This window comes from Schistocerca nitens, chromosome 1, assembly GCF_023898315.1.
Source record: "Schistocerca nitens isolate TAMUIC-IGC-003100 chromosome 1, iqSchNite1.1, whole genome shotgun sequence".
In the NCBI taxonomy this organism is placed as follows: domain Eukaryota; kingdom Metazoa; phylum Arthropoda; class Insecta; order Orthoptera; family Acrididae; genus Schistocerca; species Schistocerca nitens.
Window position 1 is genome coordinate 1,161,897,444 of NC_064614.1, and position 22,754 is coordinate 1,161,920,197.

The following is a 22,754-nucleotide window of genomic DNA, read 5'->3' on the forward strand; positions in this document are numbered from 1 at the left end:
GCACTCCATGCTTGAATCTTACACGAATTGGTGAAATGCCAAGAGTAATGAGGATAATGGGCAAGGGGCACTAAATTAGTAGTATGTGGATAGGTTGAGAATTTGGGCCTCACAGGAGTCATGCTAGGGTAGTCCACACAGTTTTGATGTTCACTGTGTCCGGATGGCACAATAGTCAGCAGATCAGCCTAGTAAGCCAGAGACCTTGGTTTGAATCCCAGTTCGGTGTAAGTTTTCAACGTTACTCATTGATTTAAATCAATGCCTGCTTGCAACCAATTTCTGTAATTCCTTTGTATCTTAAAAATAATATAATTTTACACAGTTTTGATATTAAGGTTATCCGTAAACAATGAAGAGAGACTACCTGACTTACATTTGAACAAAACAGTAACTACTACTACACTGCCAGATTCCATCACTGTCTATAAATAAAATCAACAATCAGCATTTTATGTAGCATTGTTTACACAAGTGCAGAATTAGAATTAAAATTAACAATTATAAATCTCTGACCATTTGAATACAGGATTTGCCGTTAGAGAATACAGTTACAAATTTCATATAAATAGAATTTAAGTAGAAATAGATTTTAAGATCTAAAATGAGATAAATATATTTAGTTAACAATATGAAAAAAATTAATTTATATTTTAATTACTTATTAGTATTCTCTCTGATTATTTAGCACAAAATAACAAATTTATACACTCAAATATTTAGTTACTATTCTGTAAATTTTTTACATCAATGTGAAGTTGTTACAATATCTTATGGGATATTCTACAAAGAAGTTTTATGCAAAAGAAAAATAATTGTTGTTTGATGGCGTTGTGTTTGACGTAATTATATTTTCAGACTGCTAATCAATCAAAATTGGAAAATGTCCATGGTTATAGTAAACACAAAAGGTTTATACAATTCCGATATTTGGTCTGGCTTGTTCATTAAAGTTACTAGATCAGATTCTAAACTAATCTGTACCATTACAGTATGAAACAAATGTGAAGCTGGAATGCAATGATCTACATGCCTGGATATGTGAATGAGTAGCATTGCAGCCCAACTACTTGAAGCAGATAGGAATAAGACCATCTACATTCAGCAGAAAAATTACACAGTGAGTTTCTCATTCAGAATTCATATTTGAATGTTGGCATTGCGTTAGAGTATCATGCTATGCCTCTACTAGAATATGTTGGAATTCAGGAGCAGCAGTATTGTGGACTATTAAGATTGAGGTTGATTGCTCCATTATATTGCTGTTCGTGTTATTTAGGATCTCAAAATGGAGTACATGGAATTGATGTGTTGAGGAAGGCTATACTCAGTTTCATGAAGGATCTCAGTAGCTACATGTGAGTAGCAGCCTAAAGAATAGATAAATTGTTCACTCAGCTGCACAGGATCGTGTGAGTGCTGTTCAATAAGTAATGCAACACATCTTTTTTTCTGAAAGCAGGTTTTACTTATGATTTCAATACACCATATTATTTCCCACTCTTTTTGATATGAAACCCTATTTTTCAATATAATCACCATTCAATGAGACAGCTTGACACCACATTGCTGGGATGGCCTGTATGGCCACATGGTAACACTCCACTGGTCTACACTGGAGCCAGTGTCTTGTTGCATTAGTAACCTCCCCATCATCCATGTACTGTTTTGCATGAAGTGCAGCATTCATTGGGTCAAGCAGGCAGAAGTCAGAATGTGAATGAGGAAGAACGGTTTAAGCAATTTTTGTGATTGTCTCTCGGGTGTGTGAGGACTTGTGTTGTCATGGATAAGAAGATGTTCATTTGCATTTTTGTGGTGAGGAACATGCTGAAGTTGTTTCTTCAAATTTCTGAGGGTACCACAGTAAACTTCAGAGTTTATCACTGTACCACGAGGGAGGACATCAAAAGGAATAACGCCTTCAGCATTCCAGAAGACTGTCACCTTGACTTTACCAGCTAAGAGTGTGGCTTTGAACTTTTTCTTCAGAGGAGAGGTAATTTGGTGCCACTCCATGGATTGCTGTTTTGTTTCCATTTTGTAATGATGGACCCATGTTTTATCATTTGTGATGTTTGACAAAAAGTTGAATGTCCAGTTGAGCAGCAAAGTGTTTGATTGTGATCTGTTGATTTCCTTGAAAGAGAGCTCCACACGTTCCAACATTGCAGGAGTTACAGGTCTGTATGGCCAGCTGGCATGTAGGAGATCAGAAAGGAAATCACACCAATGTCTAACAAACATATGGGACTGGAATGAAAACCCAGGCATCCTTTGGGAAATAGTGAAATGCATTGCATGTTTTTTAACGTCCTGCAATATTTGCACTTTGATTAAATTTGTTTTTCCTTGTATGTGGTGCTTAATGACTTACAGCATAATATTAAGTTGTAATGTTGTTAATTATCAGTGCTCTATTATGTTTCTCCATGTCCTTAAGCCAATCTTTTATGAAAGGGTAGTAAAAAGGAATCAGTCTTCATTAAAACTAACAATTACAATGTTCAGAATTGTATATTTTCATATACTTTGTTTATAAAATAGTTTTCTTCAGTTTCCCACAAATTTGTGTTTCTTAACTTATGACCTTTTAAAAAAGACTGATTCAGCTATGGCAATCACTTTTAATTTGTACGTCTCCAAGTTTAGCTGTGATCATCAACATATATTTGTGCATGAATAGGAATGTTACATCAAGTGCATGCAATAGGGACCTGCTGCATGCCCTTGAGTCCTATGTACCTAGAGTCAAATAGCCCGTTTTTGTTTAATACTCTACAAATTTTATCCCAAAATACTTTTCCACAAGCTAGAAGGTATTGGAAGCAGCCAAAGCGAGCCATTCGAGCAGCTTTTACATCTACAGTTACATGCTGCAGAGCACCATGAAGTGCAGGGCAGAGGATATGTCCCATTGTAATAGTTATTAGGCGTTATGGGAGAAAGGCCATTCACATGTGGACTGCAGGAAAGATTACTGCTTAAATGCCTCTGTTCATGTTGTATTTAGTCTAATTTAGTCTGTGTAATCTCTATGGGAATGATACACAAAGGGCTTTAATATATTTGTAGATTCATCACTTAAAGGTGGTTTTAGAAACTTTCTAAGTAGGTTTTCACAGGATAGTTAGCATCTGTCTTCAGCACCCCCAATTCAATTCTTTTAGCATCATTTTGATGGTCTCCCATGAATCAAACAAACCTATCACCATTTGTGCCGCTGAGGAGCCAACTTCTGAAATGATTCTTAGAGCAAAACATGCCAAATTTGATCTCTGTGAGAGTTTTGTTACAAGATTTTTTTTCCCAATTTAATTCTTGACCAATGTACTTTTATAACAGTTTTTTTTACATCACATTCTTTCTGTCTCATTACCCCTGCCCATACCCCTCCCCCTCAGTACCAGCTAGAGATCTTAGTTTTGATTCACATTTCTAAATTTAATGTAATCTGTTTTCTTAACATTGAAGGTCAGCCTATTGGACTTGTGGGCATTGAACTATGTACAGGCAGTTGCTGTAAACACAGATTCCTCATCATCTCTCATTATTACACTAGTGTCATCTGCAAATGACACGATCTTATCTGCCATGTTTGACATCCACATGTAGCATATTACCTCGCAGTACACATATTTTGACTTTCACTTAAATCTTCCATTCTGACAGGGCTTGGTCAGTATGTAACACTTTCTTCTAATGTTTCATCTCCTGCAGCCAGAGACAAAATGATAGGGGAAATTTTACATACCAACCATGACCTGTGATCCTGGAAGTCTTAAGTGAAGTTAATACAGGCCTTGAAAGTCTACATTGTATATTTTGACTTTCCTTGCAGCAAATAATAATTTGACTTTGTTATTAGGATCAGCTAACATAAATTCTGCTTCCAGTGTTCCATTTTGCAGACACAATTTGAACCAGTTATTTTCTACCCCTTTAATTTCTATTGCTTCCAGCTTAGCAAAAAGAATTTCATGACTAACAATATTGAAAGGTTTAGAAAGATCTAAATTAACTTCTACAACACTATTATTGTGTTCCAGACTTCTAATAATTCATGTGTGTAATCCCTTGTTGATGTTTCTGTACTTCTTCCTGTCCAAAAGCCATGATGATTCCTTTTCAGTGGCTTGTGGTCTTTTAAGTATTTGGTAATTTTGTTGTTTCATTAATTTCTCAAATACTTTAGAACATGATGAGAGGAGTGACATGGGCTGATAGTTTAAACCTTTATGCTTGTTACCTCTCTTGAAGAAAGGTATCACTTCCAAAATTTTTGATATCTGGGAGAAAATTCTCTCAGTAAATGACAAAACAGCAATGCATACCCAGGCTTTGTAGCTTGTGAGGTTGAGACTGTAAGTGACATTGGTACTTCATCTACACCTGCTGACATTTATATTGGAGTCTTTTTATCAGTTTTACTGTTTTATGTTCACTAATTGGAACTACTTCCCCCATGAACCATGGACCTTGCCGTTGGTGGGGAGGCTTGCGTGCCTCAGCGATACAGATGGCCGTACCATAGGTGCAACCACAACGGAGGGGTATCTGTTGAGAGGCCAGACAAACATGTGGTTCCTGAAGACGGGCAGCAGCCTTTTCAGTAGTTGCAGGGGCAACAGTCTGGATGATTGACTGATCTGGCCTTGTAACATTAACCAAAACGGCCTTGCTGTGCTGGTACTGCGAACGGCTGAAAGCAAGGGGAAACTACAGCCGTAATTTTTCCCGAGGACATGCAGCTTTACTGTATGATTAAATGATGATGGCGTCCTCTTGGGTAAAATATTCTGGAGGTAAAATAGTCCCCCATTCGGATCTCCTGGCGGGGACTACTCTAGAGGACGTCGTTATCAGGAGAAAGAAAACTGGCATTCTATGGATCGGAGCGTGGAATGTCAGATCCCTTAATCGGGCAGGTAGGTTAGAAAATTTAAAAAGGGAAATGGATAGGTTAAAGTTAGATATAGTGGGAATTAGTGAAGTTCGGTGGCAGGAGAAACAAGACTTTTGGTCAGGTGATTACAGGGTTATAAATACAAAATCAAATAGGGGTAATGCAGGAGTAGGTTTAATAATGAATAAAAAAATAGGAGTGCGGGTTAGCTACTACAAACAGCATAGTGAACGCATTATTGTGGCCAAGATAGACACAAAGCCCATGCCTACTACAGTAGTACAAGTTTATATGCCAACTAGCTCTGCAGATGATGAAGAAATTGATGAAATGTATGACGAGATAAAAGAAATTATTCAGGTAGTGAAGGGAGATGAAAATTTAATAGTCATGGGTGACTGGAATTCGTCAGTAGGAAAAGGGAGAGAAGGAAACATAGTAGGTGAATATGGATTGGGGGGAAGAAATGAAAGAGGAAGCCGCCTTGTAGAATTTTGCACAGAGCATAACTTAATCATAGCTAACACTTGGTTCAAGAATCATAAAAGAAGGTTGTATACCTGGAAGAATCCCGGAGATACTAATAGGTATCAGATAGATTATATAATGGTAAGACAGAGATTTAGGAACCAGGTTTTAAATTGTAAGACATTTCCAGGGGCAGATGTGGATTCTGACCACAATCTATTGGTTATGAACTGCAGATTGAAACTGAAGAAACTGCAAAAAGGTGGGAATTTAAGGAGATGGGACCTGGATAAACTGAAAGAACCAGAGGTTGTAGAGAGTTTCAGAGAGAGCATAAGGGAACAATTGACAGGAATGGGGGAAAGAAATACAGTAGAAGAAGAATGGGTAGCTCTGAGGGATGAAGTAGTGAAGGCAGCAGAGGAGCAAGTAGGTAAAAAGACGAGGGCTAATAGAAATCCTTGGGTAACAGAAGAAATATTGAATTTAATTGATGAAAGGAGAAAATATAAAAATGCAGTAAATGAAGCACGCAAAAAGGAATACAAACGTCTCAAAAATGAGATCGACAGAAAGTGCAAAATGGCTAAGCAGGGATGGCTAGAGGACAAATGTAAGGATGTAGATGCTTGTCTCACTAGGGGTAAGATAGATACTGCCTACAGGAAAATTAAAGAGACCTTTGGAGAGAAGAGAACCACTTGTATGAATATCAAGAGCTCAGATGGAGACCCAGTTCTAAGCAAAGAAGGGAAGGCAGAAAGGTGGAAGGAGTATATAGAGGGTTTATACAAGGGCGATATACTTGAGGACAATATTATGGAAATGGAAGAGGATGTAGATGAAGATGAAATGGGAGATAAGATACTGCGTGAAGAGTTTGACAGAGCACTGAAAGACCTGAGTCGAAACAAGGCCCCGGGAATAGACAACATTCCATTAGAACTACTGATGGCCTTGGGAGAGCCAGTCATGACAAAACTCTACCATCTGGTGAGCAAGATGTATGAGACAGGGGAAATACCCACAGACTTCAAGAAGAATATAATAATTCCAATACCAAAGAAAGCAGGTGTTGACAGATGTGAAAATTACCGAACTATCAGTTTAATAAGTCACAGCTGCAAAATACTAACGCGAATTCTTTACAGACGAATTGAAAAACTGGTAGAAGCGGACCTCGGGGAAGATCAGTTTGGATTCCGTAGAAATGTTGGAACACGTGAGGCAATACTAACCTTACGACTTATCTTAGAAGAAAGATTAAGAAAAGGCAAACCTACGTTTCTAGCATTTGTAGACTTAGAGAAAGCTTTTGACAACGTTAACTGGAATACTCTCTTTCAAATTCTGAAGGTGGCAGGGGTAAAATACAGGGAGCAAAAGGCTATTTACAATTTGTACAGAAACCAGATGGCAGTTATAAGAGTCGAGGGGCATGAAAGGGAAGCTGTGGTTGGGAAAGGAGTGAGACAGGGTTGTAGCCTCTCCCCGATGTTATTTAATCTGTATATTGAGCAAGCAGTAAAGGAAACAAAAGAAAAATTGGGAGTAGGTATTAAAATTCATGGAGAAGAAGTAAAAACTTTGAGGTTCGCCGATGACATTGTAATTCTGTCAGAGACAGCAAAGGACTTGGAAGAGCAGTTGAACGGAATGGACAGTGTCTTGAAAGGAGGATATAAGATGAACATCAAGAAAAGCAAAACAAGGATAATGGAATGTAGTCTAATTAAATCGGGTGATGCTGAGGGGATTAGATTAGGAAGTGAGACACTTAAAGTGGTAAAGGAGTTTTGCTATTTAGGGAGTAAAATAACTGATGATGGTCGAAGTAGAGAGGATATAAAATGTAGACTGGCAATGGCAAGGAAATCGTTTCTGAAGAAGAGAAATTTGTTAACATCGAGTATAGATTTAAGTGTCAGGAAGTCGTTTCTGAAAGTATTTGTATGGAGTGTAGCCATGTATGGAAGTGAAACATGGATGGTAAATAGTTTGGACAAGAAGAGAATAGAAGCTTTCGAAATGTGGTGCTACAGAAGAATGCTGAAGATAAGGTGGGTAGATCTCGTAACTAATGAGGAGGTATTGAATAGGATTGGGGAGAAGAGAAGTTTGTGGTACAACTTGACTAGAAGAAGGGATCGGTTGGTAGGACATGTTTTGAGGCATCAAGGGATCACAAATTTAGCATTGGAGGGCAGCGTGGAGGGTAAAAATCGTAGAGGGAGACCAAGAGATCAATACACTAAGCAGATTCAGAAGGATGTAGGTTGCAGTAGGTACTGGGAGATGAAGAAGCTTGCACAGGATAGAGTAGCATGGAGAGCTGCATCAAACCAGTCTCAGGACTGAAGACTACAACAACAACAACAATTGGAACTAGCCTCATGCTATGTGCAGGTCTTAGTATGTGGGAAGTGTTATAAAGTAATCAGAAAAGCACACGGGAGTTGTTGCCTGAGGCAAAGTGTGTGTAGTGTTGTGTAATCAACATAACTGTAAAACACAAATTATGTTTTTCATAGTGATTTGTGCACCAGGATTAAATCCATGGATACAAATAACTCTAGATAATGAGCCTTAAATTGCTACAATCAATCTTTAAAAGTGTGTACTACTGATGGTGATTGCTAGCTGACTTTAAATTGGTCATGCTGCAATAAATATTGAACCAACACTAAAAGGCAATTAATTGTAGTTGTTTCTGAAATACTTTAATTATTTATATGATTTGGCAGGCATTTATTGTCCCTGTTAATGTTATCAGTGTTTGCAGGTATGATTTCCTACTCTTGATGTGTCTTCCACATTTTGCTTTTACAATTATCCATATAGATTTTTATTACTACCCAAAATTCTTATTTGGTTATCATTTCTCAGTTGTTTCCCTGTACCATTTTATTTTGATATATTTTCTTTTTAGTCTTTATGTATTCCCCAGACAATCACTGTGGCTTTTCAGTCAACATAACGCCCAGCAGAGACTCTAATTTATTGATAAATCTGTCCATACCCTCACTAGATGATCAATATTAGGACAATCAGACATTCCTTATTTTATGGGCTCATCAGTTATTTAGTTTAAATATATCACTGTCCTGAAAAAATACATATAGGACATATATTATCCCGTTCTCAACTAACACATTATTCATTATATTTTAGCTTGTTTTTAAGTAACATGTAGCACAACCAGATGGAGAACAAATATTATCATACCAAAGAATAAAGAAAATACGCTCATTGATTAAACCAAATTGAATGTGACACAATTTCTGAAGTTCTTTGGTTGGTACTGTGTAATGCTTCCACAGCGTGAGCAGTACGTCACTTCTGCTTTCTTTGTATATTGTCTATTACCTCAGGTTGTTGCATTCAGAAGTGTGGTTTTAGACTATTAGTCATAGGTTTCATTACTTGATGTGATATATTGCAAATTTTTCACATAAATGCCAAAAGGAAGTGCATATTTACTGAAGAAATTAACTCCCATCCCCCACTTCCCAATGCAGAGTCTGGCAGCCTTCTCATGCTGCCTTTTAGTTGCTGCATGCTTCCCCAGACAGTAGTCCTCCTCCCCCCTCCCTCCGTGCATACCTCGCTGTCCTTCCCCCTTCCCTGCCTCACTCCAAACTGCTGCATTTGTTCGACACAACAACTGCAATTTTACCAGAGTGGATGAAGATAGCAGTCATGTGTGCATGAGGTGTGTCTGCTTTTGTGAAGTATGTATTTTCCTTTCTTTTCTAAAGAAGGCTTTGGCTGAAAGCTCTGTGTGTTACAGTCTTTTCATTGTGCCTGTCTGTAACTAAATGTTTCATGCCTACAGTGAGTAGCAGTCCACACTTTTCATAATTGTTATATTCCAACCAAGACTTGTTCGTGGTCTTCCATACAGTTTTCTTCCAGATTCTGTCCATTGCAGAGCTCTTCTTGGTAGTTTTTCTTTTCCCATTCTTTTAACATGACCAAATAATTTCATCCTATTTCCCTCCATGGATGCAACATGGGATTTAATAAAAATACAAACTCATCCACTTTTGGTAACCTCCATACTGCAATCACTAACCAAATTATAATGATTTTTGTTAACAACACCTAATTCAGAATTCCTGCTGTTTTGAGACTGGTACCAAAAATCCATGAGCCAAAAATCCTTGAGTGGTACATAGTTCTTGTAGCCTACCTTGTGGGTCTTTCTCTGGCTTTATTGTAAGGCTCACTGCAACTAATACTGGTGAAGATGGGTCTTCTGCTGCTAGTGAAAGGTCTTTTTCTGCTGTTGCTGTAGTTGGGTTTCATCTGACAGTGTTGGGTTTGGTGCTGAATGTGACCTGAATTCTTCTGAAGTTTATCTCTGAACTGTCTCTTAACCGTAGCTCATACATGGGTTTAATTCTTTCACTCCAATAAAAATTACTGTCCCTGTAACTGGCTATTTCTCAATGTCCTTTGATGTATATACATTTAATAATTATTTCAATGAAATAACCAAGCACACAAATCCTGTTGTTTCATTTTTCTTATATGCATTTTCATTATGACACAATTCTTGTGAACTGAGTAGTACAACTGCATTAAGTGGAGACAGCAATACAGTTTTCTTTCCTAGTCTTTGAAAAAATCTAGGATTAGGTTCTATCTTTCAATTATTCATTTTGTGTTGAATTTAGACTAAAACACTCTTAATAATGAAACTATCGATAGTGTTCTCAGTGTGAAATTTCACCAATTAAATGGTTTCTTGACAAACTACATCAATTGATTTTAGTTACGCTGTGCTCATGGTGGCTTCATAAAAGATTATTGTTAAGTTGGACACTTAAAAATTGTTGACAGTGCCAAATTGTTTGAGGGAGAAATTTTAATTGTTGGCTTCATTTTTATTCACCAACTGACAATGCAGCTATTTGTGAGGTTTTAGAACATTTTCAACCCACGCATCACTTGAACATTCCTCTCTGTCTCAGGCTGACTGTCTCTAAAAACCTTCATTGCAGCATCTAGCATTCAGAAAACCTCTGCCATCTCCTTTGTTGTCTCCTTTTTTGTATAGTGAAATTCCTTCATTTCAGTTTTTCCTTGTTATCACCATCTTTCCCTCTGCTTCAGAATGAGGATTCACACACAAACACACACACACACACAAACACACGCACACACACACTTATAATGGCAAGCTTACTACCATTTTGTTACATTGTAATGTGTCTAGATAATTTTCTGGAATGAATACAGCTTCAGACATTGGTTTTCTTCCCATACTCCATTCATACATTTTGGAATGGTACATGTTGGATGAGTCTCGGATTGGGAAATTCCCTATCTTAATAGCCTTGCAGCATGTCTTTGACAATCACCTCATTATAGACCTACAGAACAAAAAGTAGATCTGTCAAAGTGTATCAATTCCCTTCTTAATAATAAACAAAGTTTTTCAAAATAACTGCAACTAGTCTCTTTTTGTGATGGTATAATTTTTATTATACCATGACAGGAAAAAGTCAACTAGTGACTCATTGTCAAACAGTACACAGTTTTAATGACTACTTGTAGCATTGTGGGGTCATTGTGTAGTGTAGTTTATGTTTTCTTGTTGTGTTGATTACACAGCACTACATAAAACACAAACTTTGCCACAGGAAACAACTCCCACATGCTTGGGGACAGAGAGAGAGAGAGAGAGAGAGAGAGAGAGAGAGAGAGAGAGAGAGAATACTACAAAATTCCAAACCACGTCAAATTTATTCTGCAGGTGTTACCTTTCATATACTGTCCAACAAGCATTAAGTGTGAACTTCTTTCGCAATATGGGCTGTAAGGAATCATAAATGCTCCCAGACATTCTACAGCATCTATAGTCTGCTGAGTTGAATACTGACATCCATTTTATTGTTTCAGTTGCAAATTTTCTGTTCTTCTACAGTGCTGTTCACCACTGATATTGTGCATTTTATTTCTTAATCTTGCCAACCTTCCACACATTCATCCTGTACTCAATTGTCTGTCATCATTTCACTCCCTCTGGCCACAATAAATACTTCATAATTCATATACGGTGTATGTTGTTAGAGATGAAACCATGTCCATTTTGGAGTATTAATATACTACTTGATAACCACAGTACATTTGTGGTGTATTTTTAACAACTACCTGTCGGTCTCATAACAATGTTTAACTGCACAGAAATTATCATGAAAGTTAAAATAAAATCTGTGTTATTTAATAACTTAGCCTTGCACAAATTTCTTGTTTAGGTTCATTTTTAACAAAAAGAATGTAGAAAGTTCTGAAAAATTCAGGCAATACAAGCAAGAAATTCTATGTTAATCTTTTGCGTCAAATCATGATTGGAGTCACAAATTGTTCCCTATGGATCTACTCCTATTTCTTATCTTTGTAAACAATCTTAGACTTCACGCATACTAGCCAGTCTGTATGTTACGGAGCTGACACAAATGTTATAGTTAATTGTATTAGAGAGATGGCACCTGAAGCAATTTTCAACAGTGGCAAAAAAATCTAGGGGGGAAAACAGTTTATTGAATTCCCTACAACAAATAGTACAATGAATATGATAAATATTTGACCCTAACATGAGTCAGCAAATAAAGCATAATATTCCAAATTGTTGAGCATATGTTTGAAGAAAAATTTGAACCAGATTGAACATAATATTGACTTTTTATAATTGTTTGAATAACAACATCTACTTTTCACTTAATTGCTAAATTATTAATTGCACAAAAGCAAGCAGAAATAATAGTATGTAGTGTTATTCAAAGTCATATTCCAGGTGCTTGTTTAAAGCAATCTACATACAACAAAAATGTTTTGCATCACCTCAGTTCTGAGACTTCCAGAACCTGTACAGAAAATGGGAATAGAGATCAATATAAACATCATTCCTGACCTTTTTATTGCTCATGAAAACCACACATTGCATGTTGTACCGTCATATCAGTAGCATGTCCTCTTGCATTGATGCTTGAATGTTTTTGTTGTGGCATACTATCCACACTTTCATCAAGGCACTGTTGGTCCAGATTGTTCCACTCCTTAATGGTGATTTGGTGTAGATTCCTCAGAGTGGTTAGTGGTCACGTTGTACATAAACAGCCCTTTTCAGTCCATTCCAGGCATGTTCGATAATGTTCATGTCTGCGGAACATGCTGGCCACTCTAGTGAAGCGATGTCATTATCCTCCAGGAAGTCATTCACAAGATGTGCACTATGGGGGCACAAATTGTCATGCATGAAGACCAATGCCTCACCAATATGCTGCCAATACAGTTGCACTATCGACCAGAGGATGGCATTCACATATCGTACAGCTTTTATGGTGCCTTCCATGACCACCAGCAGCATATGTCGACCCCACATAGTGCCACCCCAAAACAGCATGGAACCTTCACCTTGCTGCACTCACTGGACAGTGTGTCTAATGCATTCAGCCTGATCGGGTTGTCTCCAAACATGTTTCTGACGATTGTTTGGTTGAAGGCATATGTGACACTTATCAGTGAGGAGAACATGATGTCAATCCTGAGCGGTCTATTCGGCATGTTGTTGGGCTCATCTGTACTGTGCTGCATGGTATTTTTGTTGTAAAGATGGACCTTGCCATGGACATTGGGAGTGAAGTTGTGTATCATGCAGCCTATTGCGCAGTTTGAGTTGTAACATGACGTCCTGTGCCTGCACGAAAAGCATTATTCAACATGGTGGCATTGCTGTCAGCATTCCTCCAAGCCATAATCCATAGGTAGTGGTCATGAAGTATTAGCCCTTGGGTGGCCAGAGCGAGGCAGTCATTGACAGTTCCTGTCTCTCTCTGTATTTCCTCCGTGTCTGACAAACATCGCTTTGGTTCACTCCGAGACATGGACACTTCCCTTGTTGAGAGCCCTTCCTGGCACAAAGTAACAATGCAGATGCAATCGAACCATGGTATTGACCATCTAGGCATGGTTGAACTACAGAGAACAAGAGATATGTACCTCCAGGCTGTTGGAATGACTAGAACTGATCGGCTGTCGGACCCCCTCTGTCTAATAGGTGCTGCTCATGAGAGGTTGTTTACATCTTTGGATGGGTTTAGTGACATCTCTGACTGTGTCTGTGATACAATATCCATAGTCAACATCTATCTTCAGGTGTTCTGGGAACCGGGGTGATGCAAAACTTTTTTTGATGTGTGTATTATCTTCACATCTATACATATACAAGTAAACCATGGTACATGCAATTTTGTTGCCTTGTTAACAGCCTTAAATGATTCATGGTTCTAGTGTGTGTTCAGTACAGTAATTGGATAGATACTTATCATTAAGTGCACCCTGCAACATACTGTCTTAGTACCTCTTGAGATGAATATTTTCCAGTGTTGTCACATCATCTGTCTCATGGGCCCCTACCACCATGGCACAGCACGTCCCCAGGTTGTGGATAGGGGATATGGCCTTCAGATATGAAGGTTAGCTGCGAATACAAAAAATAAGCAGTCACAGACAGCTGGTGGGGAGCAGGCAATGGTGTGATGAACCATCCCTGTTTCTTCTTCTCTTACTATCAAATCTATTCATCAAGGATCAGCAACAATAATGGGCATGGGTCCCTTTGAAGTAAAATATTCCAGAGGTAAACTAGGTTCCCATTCGGATCTCCGGGCGGAACCTACTTCGAAGAGGTTCAGGCCGAAAGGAACTTTCAGGTTGGGAACATGGAACATTAAAAGTTTGAACAGGCCAGGAACGTTCCAGACATTATTAGACGAATTAGATAGATATGATGTAGACATTACAGCTATTCAAGAAACTCAGTGGTAGGGGAAGGGTAGCATAAAGAGGGGTAACTATACATTTTTCAATGGACATGCGGAAGCTCACAGTTTCGGAACAGGTTTCACAGTACAGAGAAAAGTGCTTCACGCAATCAGAGATATAAGGTTCATTAGTGATCAACTATCAGTTATAGTGTTATCCGGCAGGTGGAATAGACTAGTAGTAATTAATGTACATGCACCAACTGAGGACATTGAAGAGGTTGTTAAAGATGGCTTTTATGAAGAACTAGATCAACTGTGGGATGAGTTCTCGTCGTACGATACAAAATTAATCATAGGTGATTTTAATGCGAAGATAGGGAAGGAGGAAGCATTCCAGCCTACAGTTGGGGAAGAAAGTTCGCATAACATTTCGAATGATAATGGCACAAGGGTGGTTAATTTTGCTGTTTCAAAAGACATGATTGTTGAGAGCACATATTTCAAAAGGAAGGACATTCATAAAGCAACTTGGGTCTCTCCAGATGGACACATCCGAAACCAAATTGATCATGTTCTTGTAGATCAGAGATGGCACACTAGTATAGAAAATGTTAGGACTTTCAGTGGAGCAGACTGCGATTCTGATCATTCACCAAAGTTCACCAACGGCTATCTACAGCAACATCAAGATGTCACAATGCAGAACTTGTTAGTTTCAACACTGACAAGCTAAATGATGAAAACTTTAGAAGAAGGTACATGATAGAAATTTCGAATAGGTTTTATGCTCTCAGAACACACAAAGACCAAGACGAGGATGTATATAAACAGTGGATCACTGTGAGGAATAATATCAAAGACGCAGCGAAGGTCACAATAGGTACAATTAAGAACAGGAGTAAACAGTGGTTTGATGAGGAATGCAAGAAATTGGTAGAGGAAAGGAGAAAAGCACGATTAGATTGGGATAGAATGGGAGATAGAAAATGAGGGGAGTTCTTGAACGTGAGAAGGGAAGTTGGTCGTAGGCTATGGGCAAAGAAGAGGGATTATTTGAACAATCAAATTAAAAAAATGGAAACAAACAGTAAAACGAAAAACATTAGGGAACTTTATCTAGACATAAATGAGTATACAAAGGGGTTCAAGGCTAGGACAAGTGCACTTCGAGCGGATGCCGGGGGAATACTGACAGACCCCAGTGCTATATTAAGCAAATGGAGGGCGTATTTTGAGCATCTATTAAATGTACACCAGGAAGCAGGAAATAAGCAGGCATACGAAATACATACAGCAGAACCACAGATACCTGAGCCAGCATTAAAGGAAGTAAGAGATGCAATCAATAAATTGTAAAACCATAAAGCACCAGGATCAGATTGCATAACTGCAGAATTAGTTAAAAATGGGGGACAGAAATTGGTGGAAGTAGTTCACAAAGTGATAACTAAAGTATGGAACTCAGAGATGATACCTGAAGAGTGGCAGGAGTCGATTCTGATCGCAGTTTTTAAGAAGGGCGACAAAATGGATTGTAGTAATTATAGAGGGATATCGCTATTGCCAGTATGTTCCAAAATTTTCTTGAATATTCTGCTAAGCAGGCTTACACCGCATGCAGATGAAATTGTGGGGGATTGCCAAGCTGGCTTTTGGAGGAACAGATCAACTAGAGGCAAAATATTCATCCTATATCAAATTTTGGAAAAGAAATGGGAATACAATAAACCAGTTCATAATCTTTTCATAGATTTTACAAAAGCATATGATTCAGTATTGCAATCAAAATTGTACAGAATTCTTTTGGAACTTGGAATACCAAAGAAGTATGTTAGACTTATAGAAGCGAGTTTGAAAAACACTAATGGTAGAGTATGCATGGGGAAATTGGAGACAGAAGAATTTCTAATAAAGAACGGACTTAAGCAGGGAGATGCCCTGTCTTCGCTACTTTTTAATTTAGTCCTAGAATATATTGTATGAATGATAGCAGATAATTCAGAGGGTGTGGAGCTAAATGGAAATATTAAGATATTAGGGTTTGCAGATGATCTAAAAATCATTAGTGATAGGAAGTAATCAGTAACAGCAAATGCAAATGCATTAATCAAGGCTAGTGAAGATGTAGGTCTAAGGATAAATGAAGACAAAACTAAATACCTGGTTACTACTAGAATGCCAACAGCAGTAGATCAGGAAATATTAGGAGTTGGAGACATACAGTTTGAAAAAGTGAACACATTTAAGTATCTAGGTGTGGACATCATTTCGAGAAATGAGATTGAATCCGAACTGAAGAAGAGATTATGGGTGGGAAATGCGTGCTACTTTTAACTGAATAGATTACTTTCATCACGGATATTGTCTAGGAATTTAAAGATTAGAATATACAAAACTATTATCCTACCAGTTATGCTGTATGGGTGTGAGACTTGGTCTCTCACTGTGCAAAATGAAAAGCTGTTTCGAGTATTTGAAAACAAAATTTTGAGGAAAATTTTCAGAGCAAAAAGGGATGACATTAGCAGAGAGTGGCGAAAACTGCATAATGAAGAGGTTCACGAACTCTATTCAAGCTCTGACATAATCAGTATTATTAAATCACGTAGGCTGCAATGGGTGGGTCATGTAGCTCGAATGGATGAGGGCAGGGCAGCACGCAGAGTACTGGTACGGCACTTAGAGGGAAAACGTCCTGTGGGGAGACCAAGGCATAGATGGGAGGAAAATGTGAAGGCTGATTTGAGGAGCCTAGGTATTGAAGATGAATGGAAGGAAATAGCCCAGGATAGAGACAGATGGCAAAAATACATTGCTGCGGTAATGGACTCTCGAGCCTGGTATGACCAGTGAGAATGAATGAAAGAATGAATGTTGTCACATCATAGAACCAGCATAAACATGGGTGTAAACAATTAAAATTTTAAAAGGTCACAGAAAATAAAAGAAAGTGAGTCTTTCAAAGAGAAAATGCAAATAGAAAAGCTATACTCTCCTGGAAAGTGATTAGAATTTTGGTTCACTATGAGAAAAGTGGCCACACTGTTGACATTCAGTATTATATTGAAATTAGTGAGTTCAGCTTGGGGATTACTGGTGGCAAGGTGGAATTAATTTAACAGTGCTCAGTATTCAGCCAACCTCACCATAATGAGAGTGAATAAATTTTCCTAAGAGACCATAGGATAAAATGCAAAAGATATTAAACCTTTGGCTTTAGTATAATAATGATGATGAATGCAAAAGATATTAAACCTTTGGCTTTTTAGTATAATAATGATGATGAATGCAAAAGATATTAAACCTTTGGCTTTAGTATAATAATGATTCTTCACCTGCAGTTCATATTAAATCTAAGGGTCTGTTTACTAATCTCACTAAAAAGTCTGTGAAAACAATTACCACTCTACCATTTCAGAAAGATCCAAGAAGGAAGATTTTTAACTTTGATGAAATGGAAATGAGTTTCAGCTGTACATCCCTTCTGGAGAAGTTAGTAATCATGTTTTTTGGTTGCCAAAATGTTTACTCCAGTTCAGCATATCTCATCTTCATCAGAATTTAAGAGAAAGTGAATAGTTGTTGATCTCTTCAATTAACTCCATTTTGTGCATTAGTTTGAATTACGTAGAATGCTTAGACTGTTTCTGATGTTATTAGCAGAGCATTCATCACCAGTAAGAAGTGTGTAAAAGTAGACTGCAATTCTTCAATTTAAGTGCATTTTCAATATATTCAATTTGAAAAGCTGTATCTGTCTCTCCATTACTATACTAAGAAAATGAACAAGATTTAAATGTGTAATCCATTATGTAATTTTTCAGTAATGTATGTATGGGAAGCATAATCATGAACTTGTCTTAATTAATTCTTTCATCTCCTCTCATGGACTAAACAGTCCCAAAGTAAGATACACTGAAGTCAAAGAAATATTTAATGTGATTTATTATGGGGTTGGTTTCATCATGACGAACAACCTGGAAGGAATAACAGACATTCAATACATCAGTGAGAGAATATTGAAAGCAACATTCCATTTAGGGAAAGAGAAACTACTGGGTACTCCAGTACTGGAGTATGCACCCCAAACTGGATGTTGCCAGGATGATAAGAATCAGTTTCTGGATGGTTTGGAAAAGGTAACTAGTGAAGATATAATCATAACTGCAGGAAACCTGAATTCACATATTGGTAGAGACAGAAGCAAATATGTGAGTGCAATGGTACCTCACGGACATGGTGGAAGAAATGTACAAGATTAATGTTTCCTAGGTTTCTGTATGAGGAATAGTTTGGTGATAGAAAAAAACACATTTGAAGAAAGACAGTCATTAGGTAACACAATGCAGCTGGGAGGGAGAGCCTAAGACTGTAATAGATTATGTCATTAAAAATGAAGAAAGGAGTAGACTTTTTACATATGCTACCATGATACCCATTGGTAGTGAGCATCACCTGTTAGTAGAGGACTTAAAAACATCCAGAGGCCAAAATCACAGAATAGGAAAATACCAAAAACAAGATATGGAAACTCCAAAAAATGGATAACAGAGGTAATCATCATAACTTGATAATAACTTCTACATCAAATGAATTGAAAACTGAAGAGGCTGAATGGGCTACACTACGGGATACCTTGGTAAAGAAAGCAGTAGAGGTTTGTGAGGGGACAAGTGTGAATCCAAGAGAGAATGAAATGCTTTGGTGGAATGAAAGAGTGAGAACAGCAATAAGGGAAAGAAATCTATCTGGAAAGAAAGAGTCAAGAAAAAATTAAACCAAAACTTACTGAAAATGAAGCTAGGATCTGGAACAAACATACCAAAATAAGGAATTGTTAGTTAAAAGAACAGTTGCAGAAGAGAATACCAATACATGACACATGATAATCCAGAAATTTAAAGAGGATAGTAGAGGCAATAATCAGCTTTTGTCTATTGTCATCAGACCTAAGGGGAAGCTAGTGAATGTTGTAATGACACTTCAAGATGAAAATGGAAATCTTTTTAGAAAAGAATGTGACGTCAGGGAATCCTGAAGGAGGATTACTTGCAGATTGTAACAAAGAGCCAGATATTCAAACCTGCAGTGAGGGGCCTCCAACACGTGAGTACAAACAAGGACACCCTTAAAATCCTCCCTGGAGGAAAATCTCCAGGTGCAAATGAAGTGAATGCAGTTATGATAATGGAAGCAGTTGTACACAGCCTACATTGTCTGTCCAGAACACCAAGTGTACAATGGAAATACAACAAGATACCTACAGTCTGGAGAAAGGTTAAGAAAGGCAGTAGATGGAGGCCTACTAATTATAGACGGCTTACCTTGCTGTCACATGGGTTGAAAATCCTGGAGGAAGTTACAGAATGGAGACTGAAAATGATCATAGAACTGTAGCTTCAAGAGAAGCAGTATGGCTTCTGAAGTAACTGAGCAACAGTGGATTCAATTTTCAGTAAAGTACTCTCAAAAGCTGATTGAAAAATATTAGGCAAAGGGCCAGAATCTAATTGTGTCTCTAGATGTAAAAAAGGCATGTGGCAATGTTTGAAGGGAGAAGATGTGGGAGTGCCCAAAGAAAAGGGTTGTGCCTGAAGGACTGGTAGCAAAAATCTGGATGCTGTACAGGGACGATACTAGCTAGAGATGGACAATCTTCATTGTTGCCGACAGAGAGTGGAGTTCAGCAGGACAGTGCACTGTCTTTGCTATTGTTCATCACTGTTATGGATGATGTAATAAAGGACACCAAGAAAAGTTTTGGGGAACTGATAGCAGTTGCCTTATCTGGTGGTGTCATGATCTAAGGTTAACAGCAGATCAGGTCATTCGGACAAAACTCAGCTTGGGGAAATGTCATTCCCGTGACTGCAACCTCCACATCAGTGAGACCAAGACAGTGGTAATGGCACTCAACCAAGATGACAATTGTGCAAGGGTGAAACTGGGAGAACACCAGCTAGAGTGTTTGGGTAGTTTTCAATACCTCAGAAGTAGAGTTTGCAGGGATAGTCTAAACAAACAGAAGATTACAAACAGACTGTGCAACATTCCCTTACCTGTAGTTAGATGATGCTCTTAGTTTTGATGAAGCTCTAAGTCTCATATCTTGCTGTACTGAAAAACAGCACTGGAGCATGATGCTGTTGGGGATAATGCCAAATGATGTAGACCGGGCTTGAAATGGATTTTAAAAGTGGTTCACTCCATTAAAATCACACTATACTGTCATTGATTGCCAGTTGTGGTTTTGCAATTTGGAATTTATACATGTAAAGGGATATGTGTGTAACTAGTCCAACTCAACATGGATAAGTTACCCAGTTACTAGCTGGCTGCAGGCTGCAGCCTTTGGGGTAGAAGTGACTAAAGACAAGTGTAAGAAAAGGTGTGTATTCTGAAATTACATAATGCTTTGAAATTTAGCTAGGTTAGATCTTACTAATTTGTAGGAACTCTTAAGACTTTACTGTTGTTTGGTTTATGAAAATATGTTTGTTTAGCAATTCACGAAAGTTCATGGAACATTACTGTTCGTGTTTTCTGAAATCCCCTAGTTATGAGCTGGCACCTATCTTTGAATAAATGTTTTACAATTCTAAATTATTCAAAATCTTTATTAATGACTGAATTAATCCATGAGAGGTGTTGTCTGATTCAGAAAAATTACAGCAATAAAACTATGTTGTCGAAGTTCAGAACCTTGCAGTCATTAAAGCAAAACATGTTGATTTTTAATGTTGATTAATCCACAAGTTAACTGAATTTAGGGAATTTTGAATATGTTATTGGAAAGTTGGGAGTATCTGCTTTCAATTGAGTGGTACCAATACCTCATCTACTGCTTGTTTGCTCTCAGTGTTTTTCCCATTGTATGAAATTGTTGTAACTTTAATTAGATGTCACTTGTAATTATTCAGGCTTCCAGTAAAACAAATGGTATCATTGTACTCATGAACAACAGTATAAGCAACTGAGTTATAAGTTTAAACCAGATTTTGCATAAATAACAATTTTACATATTCCTGTACATATGATATATTATGTGTGCACTGCATTAGATACAGAATGAAAACTGAAAAAAAAGTTGCTTTATTGGGTTATAACTTAATACATCTCAAATGCAAAAGGGTTTGAGTTCTAGCAACAAGTAAGAACCCTTTTATGGGATGGCATGATTCCATAAATAGCAAAACAATATTCAGCATCTACTTCATATCAGTACTAGTACTAATTCTACATCTACATCTACATCTATACTCCGCGAGCCACCTTACGGTGTGTGGTGGAGGGTACTTATTGTACCACTATCTGATCCCCCCTTCCCTGTTCCATTCACGAATTGTGCGTGGGAAGAACGACTGCTTGTAAGTCTCCGTATTTGCTCTAATTTCTCGGATCTTTTCGTTGTGATCATTACGTGAGATATATGTGGGCGGTAGTAATATGTTGCCCATCTCTTCCCGGAATGTGCTCTCTCGTAATTTCGATAATAAACCTCTCCGTATTGCGTAACGCCTTTCTTGAAGTGTCTGCCACTGTTCAATGGTACTGAAACATCTACCCTCACAAAGAGAGAGTCATTGAGACTTCAGGCATCAGAAATGAAGTTCCTTAGAGCAACCATCTGGAAGACCAAGATGGATAAGTCAAGAAATGAGGTGGTGAGGAAGAAATCTGGACTAAAGACATCTCTTTTAGACTCAATTAGCACTTCCTGACTAGTTTACTGATGCTGGGATGTGTTGACAGATAAACATGGGATGTTTTACTTTTGAATATTGCAATTCATAGGAATCCAGACTGTAAATGATCTTCACTGCTCCTCTGAATGGGCCAGATTTGATCTCTTTATAATTTCCAGAAATGGTTCAAATGGCTCTAAGCACTATGGGACTTAACATCTAAGGTCATCAGTCCCCTAGGCTTAGAATGACTTAAATCTAACTAACCTAAGGACATCACACACATCCACACCCAAGACAGGATTTGAACCCGCAACCGTAGCAGCAGCACGGTTCCGGACTAAAGTGCCTAGAACTGCTTGACCACAGCACCCGGCTTATAATTTCCACCTCAGGTTTCTACTCGCAGATGAGAGTTATCTATCTTGAAGTTTCTGAGCACCTCTATGATCCTGTGCTTGGTGATTGGCATCAACACCTCTATGAATGTGTCACAACGGACCTGTATATTTATTATGGCACTGGTTGACAGTAATGTACTTAAAGTGATCGATTTTCCTTTAAACCCTTGGTTCTTCTTCCTGTAGGTCAGGCATTTCAACATGACAATATTTGAGAATAAATGCTTCTTGCCTACTCTTTTCAGGGATGGAGTAAAATGAATCTTGGAGGTCTTTGATGCCAGATATTTTTAGTAATGAACAATGTTAACCAACTCTATGGTTACATGTATGATACTCTGGGATGCCTTTATTAGAACACCTTCACATGAAAAACAATGAAACCACCATAACGATTGTATGTTGTCTCTAAGAATAGTAGGTCCATGTAACAGTTGAAGAAAGTATACAAAAATTGAGACAGAGCTATATACAAACAACAGTAATCATTAGTATTTCTCCATTAACATTACTAATTATA